This window comes from Dama dama, chromosome 28 (assembly GCF_033118175.1).
Source record: "Dama dama isolate Ldn47 chromosome 28, ASM3311817v1, whole genome shotgun sequence".
Taxonomy (NCBI): domain Eukaryota; kingdom Metazoa; phylum Chordata; class Mammalia; order Artiodactyla; family Cervidae; genus Dama; species Dama dama.
Genome location: NC_083708.1, coordinates 51,465,918 through 51,484,608, shown reverse-complemented (window position 1 = coordinate 51,484,608; position 18,691 = coordinate 51,465,918). Strand labels below are relative to the sequence as shown.

Here is an 18,691-nt window from a genome sequence, read left to right as displayed (position 1 = left end):
TAGGCCTCGACCTGCCCAGGGATTCAATCTCCAGGAGGCCATCATGCCTCAGCTTGCCTGGGGATCTGCACCCTGACCCAGGGATGCCTGGCTCTCAGGTTACAACAGTACTGGGTAGGATAAGCTTCAGAAAGACTCACCCCTAGGGAAGTCCACCCATGGAAATAGAAGGATGCCTATTAGTTGTGGGACCGTGCCTGGTCTCAGCAATAACTCAAGAGTCCAACGAGAACCACATTGCCTTTCTGGAAAGTCTAAAAGAGGCCCTCCAAAAGTTTGCCAATCTGGACTTAGACTCTTATGAGGAACAGGTGATTTTAAAGGACAAATTCCTGTCCCAATGTGTATCAGACATCAGGATAAAGTTACAACAGCTACAGTAGCAGGACCCTGTTGCCTCTTTAGATGAGATGGTCCAGAAAGCCACCAATACCTTTTATAACAGAACAGGAGAGGGAGGCCAAGGTTCAGGAAAGGGAGAAAAGGAGAGATGAGGCATGCCCAGATGCTGGCTGCCCTCCAAGGAAGCCCTATGGCAAACCCCGAGTGTTAAAGAACAAGGTACCAGGCAAATGCCTAATCTATAAACAGGCAGGACTTTTAGCCAAAGAATGTCCAAACCATGACAAGCTCCTAAAATAGCTTACTACAAATGCCATCAATTGGGACATTGGACAGCACTCTGCCCTGGCAACCCAAGAGCCTCAAAGTCAAGCGCCAAGCCTTCCCTCATGATGGTTCAACAGGGCTGAAGAGGCCCACTCCAGCCAGCCCGCCTGTCACAGACAACCATCACAGGGCTGGAACCAAGGGTACAAATGGATGTGGCTGATAGGTCCAAGAATTTCTTGGTTGAAAAGGGGGCTACCCACTCTGTCCTGACCTCCTGCTCCAGAGCTTTCTCCGTTCAAAACTGTACCATTTTGGCTGCTACAGGAAAAGCAATTAACAAAAAGTTTCACATGAGCACTTCTCTGTTGCTGGGATGGACAAATATTTTCCCATCAATTTCCAGTGGTCCCTGAGTGTCCAACTCCCTTATCGAGAAGAGATCTTTCCGTGCCTTTGAAATCTTGTAGCTATTGCAGATCTGATGGAAGATGCTTTAAAAACACTCTCTTGGAGGCAAACTAACTATTTTTACCAGCCACCAAGTGAAACAGCTCCTGAGTGGGAGAGGCAATTTATGGATATCTGATCAAAGACTCTTCAGATATCAAGTAGTGCTGATGGAAAATCCAGGCATAACTACATGCCCTTGTGAGGTTCTTAACCCAGCTACCCACCTGCCTTCCCCTGAGGGCTCTCTGCCCTTTCAATCTTGCCTAGAAACCTTGGACCACTGAACAAAACCCCGAGAAGGATTGTCAGAAGATCCTCTGACCAGTCCTGAGGAAATCTGGTACACTGATGGAAGCAGCTTTGTCTTCGATGGAAAAAGAAGAGCCGGATATGCAGTAGTCTGCAATTTTGAGACCATAGAGGCTAAACCTTTGCCACGAGGTACTTCGGCCCAATTAGCTGAGCTCATAGCCCTGACTTGAGCTTTAGAGCTGGGAAAAGGAAAAAGAGTAGCCATTTATACTGACTCCAAGTATGCCTTTCTGGTGCTACATGCACATGCTGCTGTTTGGAAAGAAAGAGACCACTTGACCACCCGAGGGTCTCCAATCAAATAAGGTGATCTAATCCTTAAGATCATGGAGGCAGTCCATCTGCCCACTGAGGTTTCAGTCTCCCATTGTAAAGGACACCAAAGAGGGAGCTCACAAGTGGCATGAGGGAATCGAGCAGATGACCAGGCAGCTAAGAGAACAGCGTTACAGAACAGTGACCTAATAGGGGTTGCCACCTTAGTTCCACAGACTAATTTGCTAGAAACTCCTTCCTATGCTGAAGGTGAGACTCTTAAAGCTAAAAGTGAGGGCTTTCAAGGGCATATGGTGTGGTTCCAAAAGCGGGGACTCCTTTTTCTGCCTGGGAACCTCCAGTGGAAGTTAATTAACTACTTACATGCCATCACTCATTTAGGGGAGAAGACCCTCCAAAGATTACTAGAAAGGTCCTTCAAAGGAACAGGCCTCCAAACGACTATAAGGCAAGTGATCTCCTCTTGTCCCACTTGCCAGTTAAACAACCCCCAAGGAGCTCAAAGACCCCAGATGGCCCAGTCTGTCCAATGACGTGGGACCTACCCAGGAGAGGACTGGCAGATGGACTTCACACAGATGCCAGTTTCTTGAGGGTATAAATACCTATTAGTCATGATAGATACATTCACGGGATGATTGAAGGCCTTCCCACGTGGACTGAGAAGGCAGAGAAGGTGGTTAAAAAAAAGAAAAGAAAAGAAAAAAAACTGCTCCATTAAATCATTATGAGATTTGGTCTGCCCAGGTCATTACAAAATGACAATGGGACATCATTTACTTCTAAGGTCCAACCAAGGGGTCTCTGAACTACCCATTGCTTCAAATTTTTGTTGTGATGAGACAGAACTGAGGAAATTAAAAACTCCCCGACTAAGCTAAGGGCAGGCCTTGCAAGAGTTAGTTCATGTTTCTTTTACTCTTGCTCCTAAGGGTAAAACTTCCAACTGAAAGCCTAGTGTGCTGGTCTACTAGTACTTCCTGTTGCCCCAGTTCCAGTGTTTGTCCTGCCACTGCCATGAGCTGCTAGAAACTCTGCAGAGCCTCCCAGCCTCAGCCACCGCTTTCAAATCAGTGAATGCATTGAGGGGGCAAGACGGGAACAAATGTCTGACACATAACCTCCCTGGTCTTCCCTTCTCTTCATGTCTCAGTCTTACGAGTGTTATTTACCAGGGAATCCTACAGTGCCCTCAACGAGACTTTTTGGTTCATCATTTTCCAACTCTTGTGTTTGTTTTACAATGGTTTAGTTGTTTTTCAATTATTCAAAGAAGCTATACCCACCATTTCTGGAAGCAGAACACATCAAATAGCATATTGCTAAAACATAAATAAAGAAAAAAAATTGTTTTAGAGCCCCAAAATAGTGGAAAGTGTTGTCTAAGGAGACCTGAATATCTTAAGTAGAAGACAAAGTTAGGAAAATCACCTAAAGAAGAAGAAAAGCTTAAGAGATGCAAATGACAATTCCTAAAAGATGAATATGCAGAGTACATCATATGAAATGCCAGGCTGGATGAAGCCCAAGCTGGAATCAAGATTACTGGGAGAAATATCAATAACCTCAGATATGTAGATGACACCACCCTTATGCAGAAAGTAAAGAACTAAAGAGTCTCTTGATGAAAGTGAAAGAGGACAGTAAAAAAGTTAGCCTAAAGCTCAACATTCAGAAAACAAAGATCATGACATCCAGCCCCATCGCTTCATGGCAAATAGGTGGGGACACAATGGAAACAGTGACAGACTTTATTTTCTGGGCTCCAAAATCACTGAAGATGGTGACTGCAGCCATGAAAACTAAAAGACGCTTGCTTCTTGGAAGAAAAGCTATTACCAACCTAGACAGCATATTAGAAAGCAGACATTACTTTGCCAACAAAGGTCCATCTAATAAAGTTATGGTTTTTCCAGTTGTCATGTATGGATGTGAGAGTTGGACTGTAAAGAAAGCTGAGCACTGAAGGATTGATGCTTTTGAACTGTGGTGTTGGAGAAGACTCTTGAGAGTCCCTTGGACTACAAGGAGATCCAACCAGTCCATCCTAAAGGAGATCAGTCCTGAATATTCATTGGAAGGACTGATGCTGAAGCTGAAACTCCAATACTTTGGCCACCTGAGGCAAAGAATTGACTTATTGGAAAAGACCTTGATGCTGGGAAAGATTGAAAGTGGGAGGAGTAGGGGAAGACAGAGGATGAGATGGTTGGATGGCATCACCGACTCAATGGACATGAGTTTGAGTAAGCTCCAGGAGTTGGTGATGGACAGGGAAGCCTGGTGTCCATGGGGTCACAATGAGTCAGACACGACTGAGAGACTGAACTGAAAAGACATATATAAATATTCAACCTATATATGACAGGAATTCCAGGATAAGATGAACAGAAGAAAAGAAACAGTTAAAAAGTTAAAAGCTAATCAAGAAAACTCTTATTCCCTGAAAAACAAACAAACAAAAAACCCGGAGTCTAAAATCAAAAATTTAAAAGTTCAAAGTTCTGGGAATAAATAATGAGAACATGTATATTTAAATGTATTCTGATGAAATTCTGAACTTGGAGTTCGGGGAAAACAGAGCAATCTTACATGCATGAAAATAAAAAATGCAGCTTTTGTGACTGGCATGGAAAGAATCATTATTTCGTGAAGTTATTACTCATTGTTTCTTACATAAAAGGCTCCAAAATCTAGGTTCGTTTGCATTTCTGCAATAATAAAAGCTTATACTTTTTAATTGGCTTCAAAGTACATCGAAAGCTTCTTCCGATTGATACTGCTTGGTGTCGATTTAGTGGCTGTAGTTGGGAGAGCTTTCAGCTTCTTTGTTGTCAAGTTCATTGTGGGAAGTTTAGAAATAATGCCTTCATTACCATAATCTATGATGATTTCGTATTGTTCTCAATTTCCTTATCATGCTTTGTACTTTCTGTTCACAACCGGGCATCACAGATCCAGGTTCCAAACCAAGATATATACCTAAGATAAATCAGCACATTTAAGTAAGATATAGAAGGACAAGAAAAATAATAAAAGGTAATAACTGACGCTGTTTGTGAAAAGGGACTTCACTTTGGTTGGAAATGGAAGGAAGCAAATTTATATTTTTTAAATGGAAACTGAATAAAGCACAATTTCAGCACATATTTGAATTAATTTGACTGATGGAGCTGAGTTTTACTTGACTGATACTTAAATTTGGGAAAGAAGCAATGTTCTATAAAGTGGTGAATTTTATTTTTCATAAAACAGCTGTATGGACCTCTACTGACTGAGTAAACTATCACACATCCCTGCTTCTCTGTCTGACAGATTTGCAGAAGCCATGGGCGTGAACGACACAAGCATACATTTTCAGCACCGTGGCAGACCCCACCTCGATTCATCCACAGAGCAACCCAATACCACTTGTGCCTTGGAGTACAAAAAATACAAAATTTTCTGTATACACTGCATATTTTCTTTTTTCTAGGTAATCTCACACATATACTGCACACAAAAGATATACAAAGAACTGGAATTTTTCTGATGCCCTTATAAATATATGTGACACCAAATTTTCAACAATACTTCCCCAAGTCTTCAGATAATCAGCATTCCAGTACAACAAACCAGCCTTTACTGGCCAAGATAAATGTAGCAAGGAATACACCAGGAGTGTATAATCCAACTTTAAGAACCCTTGCTCTCAATGAAGAAAGTGAAAGTCGCTCAGTCATGTCTGAGTCTTTGCGACCACATGGACTATACAGTCCATGGAATTCTCCAGGCCAGAATACTGGAGTGAGTAGCCTTTCCCTTCTCCAGGGCATCTTCCCAACCCAGGGATCGAACCCAGGTCTCCCACATTGCAGGTGGATTCTTTACCAGCTGAGTCACAAGGGAAGCCAAATAATCTTTGTCAAAAAGGCTAGGAAAGAGTCCCCGTGAGCAGCGGCCGGACCTGTGGTCACGCTGACACCTCTCCACGCGGCCCCGGGGCCCGGAGCGGCCCGAGCAGCTCGCACCCTGACCCAGGCCGGCTCCCGCTCCGGGCTCGGCTGGCGGGCCGGCGAGCGCGGCGTGGCCCGAGCCGGGGGGATGTCGCGGCGAACGCGTGGTGAGGAGCTGGATGATCTGCACTACTAGGACACAGATTCAGATATGCCTGAGCAGAGACAGCAAGTGCAAGGTCAAATGGACCCAGGAGGAGGACGGGCAGCTGAGGGCCCTGGTGAAGCAGTTCGGGCAACAAGACTGGGAGTTCCTGGCCAGCCACTTTCCTAACCGCACCGACCAGCAGTGCCAGTACTGGTGGCTGAGGGTCTTGAATCCAGACCTCATCAAAGGGCCATGGACCAAAGAGGAGGACCAGAAGGTCATCGAGCTGGTTAAGAAGTGCGGCACGAAGCAGTGGACGCTGATCGCCAAGCACCTGAAAGGCCGGCCGGGCAAGCAGTGCCGTGAGCACTGGCACAGCCACCTCAACCCCGAGGTGAAGAAGTCCTGCTGGACGGAGGAGGAGGACCGCATCATCTGTGAGGTCCACAAGGTGCTGGGCAACCGCTGGGCTGAGATCGCCAAGATGCTGCCGGGGAGGACGGACAATGCTGCGAAGAATCACTGGAACTCTACTATCAAGAGGAAGGTGGACACAGGAGGCTTCCCGAGTGAGTCCAGAGACAGCAAGCCCCCCATGTACTTGCTGCTGGAGCTGGAGGACATGGACGTGCCCCCTTCTCGGAAGGCGAGGGAAGTGTCGTGACCAGCTGGCCTCCGGCATTCCCTGCCCTGAAGGAAGAAGAGAGCAGCGAGGAGGTCGCGGCAGCCGCCCCCGCCCAGGAGCAGGAGCCCGTCCCCGCAGAGCTGGACGGAGTGCAGACCCCGGAGCCCCTGGAGGACTTCCCCAGGCATGAAGACCAGGAAGGCTCCTCGCCGGAGACCAGCCTGCCCTACAAGTGGGCGGTGGAGGCTGCCAACCTCCTCATCCCGGCTGTGGAGTCCGGCCTCTCGGAAGCCCTGGACTTGATCGAGTCGGACCCCAATGCGTGGTGTGACCTGAGTAAGTCTGACCTCCCCGAGGAGCCGTCGGCCAAGGGCAGTCTCGTGGGGAGCCCAGGGCAGCCCCAAGCCTGGCAGCCGCAGCAGCCCGCGCCGCCCCGGCCAGCCGCCGCCGCCGCGGCACCCAGTGTGACCGAGTACCGCATGGACGGCCACACCATCTCTGACCTGAGCCGCGGCAGCCGGGGCGAGCTGATCCCCATCTCCCCCAGCACTGACGTGGGGGGCTCGGGCGTGGGCACGCCGCCCTCCGTGCTCAAGCGGCGGAAGAAGAGGCGTGTCGCCCTGTCCCCCGTCATGGAGAACAGCGCCAGCCTGTCCTTCCTGAACTCCTGCAACAGCCTCACCCCGAAGAGCACGCCCGTCAAGACCCTGCCCTTCTCGCCCTCCCAGTTTTTGAACTTCTGGAATCAGCGGGACACACGAGCTGGAGAGCCGCTCGCTGACGTCCACCCCCGTGTGCAGCCAGAACGTGGTGGTCACCACGCCGCTGCCCCGGGACAAGACGCTGCTGCCCCAGAAACACGCTGCGTTTGTTACCCCGGATCAGAAGTACTCCATGGACAACACTCCCCACACACTGACCCTGTCCAAGAACGCCCTCGAGAAATAGGGACCACTAAAGCCCCTTCCCCAGACCCCCCCACCTGGAGGAGGACTTGAAGGAGATGCTGCGCTCTGAAGCCGGCATCGAGCTCATCATCGAGGACGAAGTGAGGCGCGAGAAGCAGAGGAGGAAGGCCGGGATGCGGCGAAGCCCCATCAAGAAAGTCCGCAAGTCCCTGGCTCTCGGCATTGTGGACGAGGACATGAAGCTGATGATGTCCATGCTTCCCAAGCCGTCCAGCATCTTTGCAGCGGGCTCCTCGGGCCTCACCCCGTCGGGCAGCAGAGAGGACAGCAGCCTGCTCAACCAGGGCTTCCTGCAGGCCAAGTCCGAGAAGCCAGTGGCCCCGAAGTCCCGGGGCCACTTTCCCCCCCTGCCCCCATGACCAGCGCCTGGAATACAGTGGCCTGCGGGGTCACCAGGGACCAGCTCTTCATGCAGGAGAAAGCCCAGCAGCTCCTGGGTCGCCTGAAGCCCAGCCACACGTCTCAGATCCTCATCTTGTCTTAGGGGCTTGGCAGTCACGAGCCTATTCTCATGTTTACAGGGGGCCAGGGGACCGATTCTGGGCTGTGAATTTGAGAATCACACTCAGAGACCGCCACGAGCCCCACCCAGACTGCTCAGGTGGGGACAGGCAGGCCCACCTACTGACCTGTCTCCGAGCCCGGCTGCAGCTGGGGGCAGTTCCTGGTTTAACAGAACAAAGTCCCACCTCTGAGCTGGCCTGGCCCTCCCCGAGTGCCACAGGGAGCCCCCCAGCTTCTCCCAAGCCCTGGTCAGGCCTGCCCTCATCTCAGACCCCTGCTTAGGGCAGGGGACCTACCTAGCCAGTGTGCTCCTTCTTGCAACTTGTTGGTGCATTTTCTTGAAGGAATAAAAGTTGTCTTTCTCCAGCAATCTATAGATTCAATGCAATCCCTATCAAGCTACCAATGGTATTTATCACAGAACTAGTACAAATAATTTCACAATTTGTATGGAAATACAAAAAACCTCAAATAGCCAAAGCAATCTTGAGAAAGAAGAATGGAACTGGAGGAATCAACCTGCCTGACTTCAGGCTCTACTACAAAGCCACAGTCATCAAGACAGAGTGGTACTGGCACAAAGACAGAAACATAGATCAATGGAACAGAATAGAAAGCCCAGAGATAAATCCACGCACCTATGGACACCTTATCTTCGACAAAGGAGGCAAGGATATACAATGGAAAAAAGACAACCTCTTTAACAAGTGGTGCTGGGAAAACTGGTCAACCACTTGTAAAAGAATGAAACTAGAACACCTTCTAACACCATGCACAAAAATAAACTCAAAATGGATTAAAGATCTAAATGTAAGACCAGAAACTATAAAACTCCTAGAGGAGAACACAGGCAAAACACTCTCTGACATAAATCACAGCAGGATCCTCTATGACCCACCTCCCAGAATATTGGAAATAAAAGCAAAACTAAACAAATGGGACCTAATGAAACTTAAAAGCTTTTGCACAACAAAGGAAACTATAAGCAAGATGAAAAGACAGCCTTCAGAATGGGAGAAAATAATAGCAAATGAAGAAACAGACAAAGGATTAATCTCAAAAATATACAAGCAACTCCTGAAGCTCAATTCCAGAAAAATAAATGACCCAATCAAAAAATGGGCCAAAGAACTAAACAGACATTTCTCCAAAGAAGACATACAGATGGCTAACAAACACATGAAAAGATGCTCAACATCACTCATTATCAGAGAAATGCAAATCAAAACCACAAGGAGGTACCATTACATGCCAGTCAGGATGGCTGCTATCTAAAAGTCTACAAGCAATAAATGCTGGAGAGGGTGTGGAGAAAAGGGACCCCTCTTACACTGTTGGTGGGAATGCAAACTAGTACAGCCACTATGGAGAACAGTGTGGAGATTCCTTACAAAACTGGAAATAGAACTGCCATATGACCCAGCAATCCCACTCCTGGGCATACACACCAAGGAAACCAGATCTGATAGAGCCACGTGCACTCCAATGTTCATCGCAGCACTGTTTATAATAAGCCAGGACATGGAAGCAACCTAGATGCCCATCAGCAGACGAATGGATAAGGAAGCTGTGGTACATATACACCATGGAATATTACTCAGCCATTAAAAAGAATTCATTTGAATCAGTTCTAATGAGATGGATGAAACTGGAGCCCATTATACAGAGTGAAGTAAGCCAGAAAGATAAAGACCAATACAGTGTACTAACGCATATATATGGAATTTTAAAAGATGGTAACAATAACCCTATATGCAAAACAGAAAAAGAGACACAGATGTACAGAACAGACTTTTGGACTCTGTGGGAGAAGGCGAGGGTGGGATGTTCTGAAAGAACAGCACTGAAACAAGTATACTATCAAGGGTGAAACAGATCACCAGCCCAGGTTGGATGCATGAGACAAGTGCTCAGGGCTGGTGCACTGGGAAGACCCAGAAGGATGGGATGGGGAGGGAGGCAGGAGCGGGGATCGGGATGGGGAAGACATGTAAATCCATGGCTGATTCATGTCAATGTATGGAAAAAACCACTACAATATTGTAAAGTCATTAGCTTTCAACTAATAAAAATAAATGAAAAAAAAAAAAAAAGGCTAGGAAATAATGCTAAAAATAAAGGCTAAAGGAGAAGAGGATTGAAACATCATTGTGTAGGTGTAAGAGCTTAATAATTAAGAACAACAATGCTGGAATGAAACTGCTTAGGTTTGCATTTCAGCTGTGCAATGAACATTTTCTCATTTTTGATATTGATCAATAGAGTGAAAGACCTTCCAATATGGTATAAAACATCAAAAATAACCACTAGTATAGTAAAAATAGAATGTAGGCTTTCCAACTCACCAGAGGCAAAAACAAGCCAACACACTGAGTCCAAATAGGAATTCAGGAAAGAAAAAAAGAGAAACTGGCAAGTCTGAAGAACACAAAAGCATGTCACAAGTAAAGCAGAAAGAAGTCTTTTCCTCATTCTCCTCCCACTCCCCCCACCTTCCGTTCCTGATTCCTAGAAAATGCCAGTTCCCTTCCTGCTTCTTATCACATATATCAGCAAGAAGAAAAGTCGACATTTGGTATTGCATCTAAAACTGGAGATAGAAACCATGGTGCTCTTAGCACAATAGTGCACAGGACATATGCATTGGAATATGTCTGAGTAATAAGTCTTATTGCTTTTTGGCTTCCCTTCCTACAGAATCCAAAATACAACAACCCCCACACAATCCCAACTCTATCTAAAGTAGAAACAGATGGGACTAAAGAATAATTCCCCTGAGGCTGAGGAGAAAACAGGCCAGTGGTAGCTGGGAGGTGTGAAGAGAAAGCAGAGATCAGAAAAAAACAGGTTTTGAATTTCCTAGTGACTGTGAGAGAGGAAGCTTCATAAAGCAGCACAAGACTTGAACTTGAAAAGTTGGACATACAAGAAGCAGGACAGAGAAGCCGCCCCTAAATTCTACTGGGCTCTGTGTGGGTTGGGGTATCTGCCTGGAGACCGAAGTGCTATTCTTTGTGTTCCTCTGAATCCTGTGAGCATCTGATCATCTAAGAGAGCTAAGAGTAAGGACATTTAAGTTCCTCCCCTCTTGACTACTAGTAAGGGGAAAAAGAGTATCTTTTTTCATTTACCTGTAGGCCTTTTGCCTTCCTGGTAACCATGTGCCCCAATATTAACACATAGTACATTCTTCAACTACTTATTCATATATTCAACAATCTATTAATCAACTACATTGAGTAGGGAGTCTTCCAGTGACTAGGGAAACCAGCTCAGAGAGTCCAACTTTCTGAGTGTTAAGTCGTCTGCTATCCATCTTGTGACTCTCCTTTGGATCCTTTGACTTGTGCTGAATTCCTGACACGTCTTTTCTGTGTTAGCAACAAATCAGAAGGCACAGCAAACATGACAACAATCTTAGTTGATGTCTTTGTTTTCTCTGCTTTTACTGCACTCCACAGTGTCAGGGCAACCACCAAAAAGTGCTTTCTTAAATGTGATATAGTCTGTGACTCTAATGGTAAGTCTCTACAGAAAAAGAAGCACCAGTTGTCCCTATGAATCACAGCTTGCAATCCTAGGCACAGCTACAGCTTGCTCTAGAGTCGTCAAATCAAATGTTTTTTGAATCTATGTTATTTTTTTAAATCTATTTGTCATGACTTGATATTTGATATTCTTGTTTGGGTCCTGAAACAGAAAGAGAACACTTAATAGAAATGTTGGAGAAATCTGAATGAAGTCTAGAATTCAGTTAAAATGAAGTATCAGTGTTTTGACAAATGAACCATGATGAAAACAGGTATAAGATTTAGGGGAGACTGAGTTTATGGTATACAGGAACTCTCTGCATTATCTTTGTATTTCATTCTTCTGTAAATCTAAAATTATTCCCAATCAAAAATTTCTTTTAAAAAATCTCAGACTTCCCTGGTGGCACAGTAGAAAGAAATTACCCTGCCAATGCAGGACACTTGGCTTTGATCCCTGGTCCAGGAAGATTCCACATGCTATGGAGCAACCAAGCCCCTGCACCACAACTGCTGAACCCGTGAGGCTAGAGCCTGTGTTCCAGAATAAGAGAAGCTACCGCAAGGAGAAGTCCCAGCACTTCAATCACTGCAACTAGAGAAAAGCCCACACAGCAATGAAGACTCAGTACAGCCAAAAAAAAATATATTTTTTAATGACAGTGCAGATATTCAGACTATATAAACCTATAAAGTTGGTTATTCACTTATTTAATAAATGTTTATTGAAGTGAAGTCGTTCAGTCGTGTCTGACTCTTTGCGACCCCGTGGACTGTAGCCCAACAGGCTCCTCTGTCCATGGGATTCTCCAGGCAAGAATACTGGAGTGGGTTGCCATTTCCTTCTCTAGGGGATCTTCCCAACCCAGGGATCGAACCCAGGTCTCCCGCATTGCAGGCAGATGCTTTAACCTCTGAGCCACCAGGGAAGCTTGAGCACCTGTATTAGGCATGGGGGGTACACGAATGACTGACAGTCCTACTTGTTGCACAGCCACAAAATACTAATAGGAAACCAGTGCTAGGAAAGGCAACTGACAAAATAATTGGTATGGAACCCACTCCAGATGAATGCCATCTCATTTTTAAAAATATAACAAAAACTTTAAATATATTGCAAATAGCCAATGAGATGAGAGTATAACTTTAATTTTTTAAAAAAGAGAATAAAAAGAATGAGAAGTAAACAAAAATAAAGATATGTACATTTTAAAGTTAAGATGTTGGAGATATAAATATAGCAAAAAGAATGGAAAATGCAATAGAGAGGATAAATTTTATAGTGTAGACAGTCAAATTGAGAAATAATAGGTAGGAAGACAACATTAAGAAACTCACCAGAGTGCAGAGCAGACTCAAAGAAATTTATAAAAACATGAAACAAAAATTAAAAATTATTTGTGAGCTTATAATAGAAGGTTATACTCAAAAACTTAAAACAACATTAATGTATGGTAAGGAATATTTAACACATAATTAAAACATAATGAGGTCCTTGTAGTCAAGTATGAATTAATGAATAGATGGGATTCTAGCTAATAAAACATAAATCTTAAACCATAAGAATAAAACATTTCTTGCAATACAGCAAACTATATAACCAGAAAAGAATTCCAAATAAAAAACACCTAGATATGATGAATAAAATTTAAAGTATGAGCTCATTAGTGGCCTCCAGACAATAAAGATAGGATACCAGACTCTGGCTTAGAATTGAGAAAGAAGCACAAAGACTTAGGGAGATAATATTGGATTACAACCTGAAGGACGTTTCTTTCACTGGGTCGGGAAGATCTCCTGGAGAAGGAAATGGCAACCCACTCCAGTATTCTTGCCTGGAGAATCCCATGAATGGAGGAACCTGGTGAGCTATAGTCCATGGGGTCGCAAAGGGTCGGATACGACTGAGCGACTTCACTCACTTAAGGAATACGTTGGTGTGGGGAAGACCAACATTCTCTAAAAGCCTTGTGGTGGCTGTTTTCTGTAGACTAGAGATGATGGTGGCAGATGCCATCATAAAATCAGGCTCCCTGGTTTCATTTCCAGATGGATAGAAACCAGGTGGCACTGTTGAATCATTAGAGACTTGCTGTGTGCAATTACCATAATAAGCCAATGAGGTGGGGCAGTAATCAAAGTCTTTTATCCTAAAATGATCTCTGGTGGTAGTTAATTGAGTATGAAAATCCCTAGGAATAAAATAGATAGGCAGCCATTAAAATACTGCTTGATATGTACAAATGAAAAAAATCTTAGGTCTAGTGATGAAAACTTCACTAAATGGGGATTAAAAACCACTTGAAAAGTGAAAGTGTTAGTCACTCAATGTGTCCATCTCTTTGGGACCCCATGGACCGTAGTCCGCCAGGCATCTGCCCATGGACTTCTCCAGGCAAGAAAACTGGAATGGGTTAGACATTCCTTTCTCCAGGGGATCTTCCTGACCCAGGGATCAAACCTGGGTCTCCCACATTGCAGGCAGATTCTTTACTATCTGAGCTACCAGGGAAATCCCAAGAATACTGGAGTGGTAGCTTCCATAAGCCTCTTACACTTATCCATCAGAGGGTAGACAGAACGAGAACCACAATCACAGAAAACTATCCAATCTGATCACATGGACCACAGCCTTCTCTAACTCAATGAAACTATGAGCCATGCCATATAGGGCCACCCAAGATGGACTCGTCATGGTGGAGAGTTCTGACAAAATGCGGTCCACTGGAGAAGAGAATGGCAATTCACTTCAGTATTCTTGCCTTGAGAACCCCATGAACAGTATGAAAAGTCAAAAAGATATGACACTACATCAGTGGCTATCACAGAAATTTTTGTTGTTTAGTCATTCAGTCATGTCCAGTCCAACTCTCTGCAACCCCATGCACCGCAGCACACCCGGCTTCCCTGTCCTTCACTATCTCCTGGAGTTTGCTCAAATTCATGTCCATTGAGTCAATGATGCCATCCATCCATCTCATCCTCTGTTACTCCCTTCTGCTCCTGCCCTCAATCTTTCCCAGCATCAGGGTCTTTTCTAATGAGTCAGCTCTTCACATCAGATGGACAGAGGATTGGAACTTCAGCTTCAGCATCAGTCCTTCCAATGAATATTCAGGACTGATTCCTTTTAGGGTTGACTGGTTTGATCTTGCAGTCCAAGGAAATCTCAAGAGTCTTCTCCAGCACGACAATTCAAACTATCAATTCTTCGGCACTCAGCCTTCTTTATGATTCAACTTTCACATTCGTACATGACTACTTGAAAAACCATAGCTTTGACGATAAAGGCCTTTGTCAGCAAAGTAATGTCTCTGCTATTTAATACACTGTCTAGGTTGGTCATAGCTTTCCTTCCAAGGAACAAGAGTCTTTTAATTTCATGGCTGCAGTCACCATCCACAATGATTTTGGAACCCAGGAAAATAAAGTCTGTCACTGTTTCCACTGTTTCCCCATCTATTTGCCATGAAGTAATGGGACCAGATGTCATGATCTTCATTTTCTAAATGTTGAGTTTTAAACCAGATTTTTCACTCTCCTCTTTCACCTTCATCAAGAGGTTCTTTAGTTCCTCTTCACTTTCTGCCATAAGGGTGATGTCATCGGCATATCTGAGGTTATTGATATTTCTCCTGGCAATCTTGATTTCAGCTTGAACTTCATCCAGCCCAGCGTTTCTCATGATGTACTCTGCATAGAAGTTAAATAAGCAGGGTGACAATATGCAGCTTTGATGTACTCCTTTCCCAATCTTGAACCAGTCTGTTGTTCCATGTCTGGTTCTAATTGTTGCTTCTTGACCTGCATACAGGTTTCTCAGGGGAAATTAGTGCTGCCATCAAAGACATGAAAGATGCAGTGGTAACAATTCCTATAATCTCTTTTTACTCCCCTATTTAGTTAGTATAAATTCCAGATATATGCTCAGGGACACCTCTGTAGGATGATAAAGTTAATCAGGTTGTGACACCAATTGCGGTTGCTATTCCCAATGTGGTATCATCACTGGAGTGCACCATCACAGCCCTTGGCACCTTTCAGGCAGTCACTGATTCAGCAAACATTTATTCTCTATTCCAGGTAGTGGAGAAAATTAGAAGTGATTCACCCTCGCTCTTATACCTCAGGGCTATGTCAGCTCTTGGCTCTTGGTCCCATAATACCCTAGGGGGGCCTTGATTGCCTTGATATCCCACAGAGTATCACACTGGTTCGTTACATTGATGACAGCATGCTAAGTAGACCTGGTGATCAGGAAGTAGAAGTAGATGCTTTTGAAAGGCCCATGCGTGCCAGGCAGAGGAGACATAAAACTCATGAGAGTTCAGAGACCAGCCCCATAGATAAGTTTCAAAAGGAGCAGTGTGCTGTAGCAGGTGAGGATAACTTCTCTTAAGTGAGAAAAGTTGGCGGCACTTGGCGCTGCCCCTGCGAAGAAAGAGGCTCAGCGCTTGATTGAACTTTACAGGCTTTAGAGAGAATGTATACCTTATTTGGAAGTGCTGTCCCAATCCAATTACAAGGTAATATATAAAGCTGCCACTTTTAAGCTGGCTCCAGAGTAAGAGAAGCCTCAGTGTTGCGTACGAGCTATGGTGCAGATGGTGCTACAATTTAGGCTTTATGACCAAGCAGATTCAGTGATACCTGAAGTGCCTCTGGCCAACAGAGGCTCAACAGAAGCACCACAACACAGATCCTAGAATCTGGGAATAAGGACAGGCTGTATACTTCCAACAACTATCCTTCATTTGAAAAGTGGCCTTGAACCAGGTCCACCAAAGACATGAGACTCTACGTGACTGTGTCTAGGCCTCTCCTTTGTGAAATGAGACTTATTTGATGTGCCAAATTATGAAGTTGGGCTTGTGCAGCAGCATTTCACTCCTAAATTGAAGTGGTACACTCAAGACCAGGTTCAAGGTGGTCCAGACAGCACAACTGAATCACGTGCGCTGGTGAATCAGACCCCAGGGCAGTTGCTGCTATTGCCTTTATGCCTCCCCCTCACCAACATCTATGAACTCATACGCAGAGACTAATGACTAGCCCATAGAGGGGGGGAAAAAGCACAGGCCTTTTTTAGAGTTAAATCTACAAGGTATTATGTCTCCAGCCAAGAATAATCACTGCTCTATTACAGTCCCACTTATAGATGTCTGTAGGAGAGGGAACTTCCCCTGCTGAGCAGATCTTCAGGCAATAATTTGTGCTCTGCTTTTTGTAGAAGGAGAGGTAGATGGATACAAATCTAAACTAATCTTTGGTTAATGCCTCATGAGTTATCTAGCTAGTCAGGGACCTTAGAAATGTGAAGATGGATGACGGCACAAATTGGGGCAAAAGTAACATGGATGGACATACTGACCATGAAAACGCCTTGCTCAGCTCCCCAGCTCCATGGAGCATAACTGATGGATTGAGCTATTGCTCTTCTGGACCCACCCCCACAGTCCTGTCCAGGCCACATTTCCCAAGTGTTGCACTGAGCCAGTGACTTTGCACAAAGGCTTACAGGTGCAGACCCATTCCTGCAGGCACAGGAATTTTTAAATGAAGTACTTTGGTTCAAGGACTCCCTGTCAGCTAGGCAAACTTTTCTAGAATTGCACTGAGGCCTGATACACTCTGGACACGTTGCCCCTTCCTTTTCACTCCTTTTCAGAGATGTCAGAATTGCATTTCCCCACTGCCTCTACATTTTCCTTCCTTTTTGCCTTTACAGGTATTTCCCCAATAATCTTTTGCATGTTGCAGGGGGCCTGTATTTTAATATTTTAATATCCAAAGATAACAGGTCAAAATCCTGAAATCTTTGAATGTACCTAATTTGGAAAAGGTTTCTTTGCAATTGTGGTTAGTTAAGGATTTTTGATCCTAGGACAGTATCCTAGATTACCCAGATGGGCCTGAAACACCATCACAAATGCCCTTAAAGTGAGACTTGACATACACACAAGTGGAGGGAAAGGCAGCAGTGAGAGAGAAATTGGAAGATACTGGTCATGGAAGGCAGCCACCGAAAGCTGGAAGAAGCTGGGAGCAGATGCTCCCCTAGAGCCTCCAGAGGAAGTATGCTTCTGCCCACAGCTTGATTTCAACCCAGGGAACTGATTCTTGAACTAAGTTCCAGCCTCCAGAACTGTGGAAGAATAGATGTGTGATGTGTGCTGTTTGAAACTATTCAATTGATGGTAATTTGTTAAAGCAGACACAGGAAATTAATACACATGTCTAATTCTGTCTCGGTGCCCCACTTCTTGAGGATCTGAACTAATACAAATGATACCACTTGTAGTTCAAGAAAAGAGGCAATGAGTTTTAGGGGCGGGTTCACTCACTGCCCCAGAGAAGGCAATGGCACCCCACTCCAGTGCTCTTGCCTGGGAAATCCCATGGACAGAGGAGCCTGTAGGCTGCAGTCGATGGGGTCGCAGAGAGTCAGACTCGACTGAGCAACTTCACTTTCACTTTTCACTTTCATGCATTGGAAAAGGAAATGACAACACACTCCAGTGTTCTTGCCTGGAGAATCCCAGGGACGGGGGAGCCTGGTGGGCTGCCTTATGGTGTCGCACAGGGTCAGACACGAATGAAGTGACTTAGCAGCAGCAGCAGCATTCACTGCCCAGTAGCCTAAGATGCTATCAAACTGAGTGGTATGTGGGGCCTGGACACTCCTTGGCCCAAGGCAGCCCAAGGCTAATGGCTACCGCAGATGACATGGAAGGCATTTGGAATATCAAGAGAAACAACACCTACAAAGCAGCAGAGGTGGTTGGTTACTGATAAATTGTATTGCTAACTGCAAAGGAATAATAAGAAGCTGAGCATTGCTAAAAGGCAGTTAAGGGCTGAGTGAAAAAACCATTGACCTGTTTAATCGCTTACAAAGTAGAAAAGACACAGCTGAGCAGCAAATTGAAGCTCTGAAAGTTAAAGATGCAGGGCTCCATACATGACTAAATAGTTGAGGAAGGTCTGTGGTGGAAAACCAGGGTAGCCTGGCACAAAGGTCCCTGCGCTAGAAGGTGTAACATATGTAAAGCGGGGGGTGCCCCTTTTGGAAGCTGTTTGCACTTCCTCTCCTGGTTACCAGTCTGATGACCAGGGTTAAATCCCAACATAACCTGCACAAGCCCAAACCAGGTGCAGCAAGGGAGAAAGCAAAGTAAGCCCCCCAGGAGCAGCAACACCAGTGGGAGCCAGGAGAACGCATCTGGCATTGGACTTAGAGGGTGCTTAACCAAAGTGTCGGAATATGAGACCAGATAAACTAGGGATTTATTGATTTGGAACACTTTCACAGGGCATAAGATCTAACAACC

General features: G+C 45.2%; 1 pseudogene; it reads left to right on the top strand.

The window, feature by feature from the left end:
- The first annotated feature begins 5,733 nt into the window (after positions 1–5,733).
- On the top strand, positions 5,734–7,810 carry LOC133048246 (myb-related protein B-like; annotated as a pseudogene).
- Positions 7,811–18,691: the final 10,881 nt, after the last annotated feature.